Raw genomic sequence first — 1,428 nt, forward strand, 5'->3', positions numbered from 1 at the left:
AGAGAGAGAGAGAGAGAGAGAGATGACGATTCGAGTGAATGTGCATGCAATTACCATCCCGCAGCAACTTTCCCTTTGCGTAGATCATCAAAATCTTTATCTTACCTAATCATTATTTTCTTTTCCGAAATGTGGCTTTATTCTAGCAGCATGAGCGTACAAATCGCACGGACTGAGCTTCGTCAGGAAGCCATTGCTCCCACCATTGGTGACATTGGCCGAAGCTCTTGTAACTTAATGTAAGTACCGTACTGACAGTCCTCTTTTCTACGCTACCAGCTCTCCCCCTAAAACACTAACAAAAGAAACGGCGCATTCACGCCTTGGTCAATAACCTGTAATGAAAAAGCGAAGAATGAACGCTTCCAAATTCTCTGACGAGATTCCTCCAAATCTTACTAATGCAAACAGTAGATCATTGGCGAGGGTCGAGGAAGAAAGCTGGACTACGTATGAGGCTGTCAATAGAGCGCTTTGGTCTTCCACTTTATGGAACAAATCTTTTGTGTAAATAGAAGGTCACTCTGGAGCGTTATAGACCCGATCCGCTGCACTCTTAACTCGGCCTGCGTCATATGTTGCCTTAGGAAGGGGGACCAGAAGACCCTAACAAATGAAAACAGCCTATGGTACAGTGAGTATCACCCGACTTCTCGTAATGGGAAGGGCGCTTGCTGAGGAAACAGACTTACAAAGGAAATCAGTAGTAGACTGCAATCCTCAGAGGTGTTAGGTCAAGTAAAATCTGCAAACTCTATACCTTACACTTACAGTGGTGTTCAATAGTTTTCGATTAAACTTTCTAGACAATAGTTATTTTGACAACTGCAGTGATATGATAGCGGTAGAATGAGGAGTGCTTTCTTTATAACAATAGTGCAGCATAAACCATTGGCTGCGCACTGAATACATCGGCACTGTGAGAGCCAAAACAGTCGGACCGACGTACAAACAAATCTGTTACCCAAGACGACTATGTGGGAGACCAAATCTTGTCCTTGGACTAACACGCACAGAGACACCGCTCTAGGATACGGCACGTTATTCTTAGACGGTTAACTCGAGGAAAAGACTCATACTTTTTCGAATCTTCAAGAAAAGCCTGACACTTTTTCGAAAACTGAGGAAAAACTTCGCTGTCTTTTCGACGTTTGTATTCCCTATGACAGTAAGTGCAGTTTGACGCCCCCTACATTGTGCAAAATGCAGGATTTTAGTCTGTACAAAGTTTGGCTTTTTGTATTAGTTAAATATTTAAAAAAAACCCCAAAACCCAGTAATCTGCTATTAATAGGATTATGTCGGAAAAGATGAAGTGTAATTTGATCCATGGCGTGAAGAAAAAAGTCAGTTGTGAAAATATGATGGTGATGAGATGATGATGATGATGATGATGATGATGATGATGATCATCATCATCATCATCAT

This window comes from Aplysia californica, unplaced genomic scaffold, assembly GCF_000002075.1.
Source record: "Aplysia californica isolate F4 #8 unplaced genomic scaffold, AplCal3.0 scaffold00145, whole genome shotgun sequence".
Classification (NCBI taxonomy): Eukaryota; Metazoa; Mollusca; class Gastropoda; order Aplysiida; family Aplysiidae; genus Aplysia; species Aplysia californica.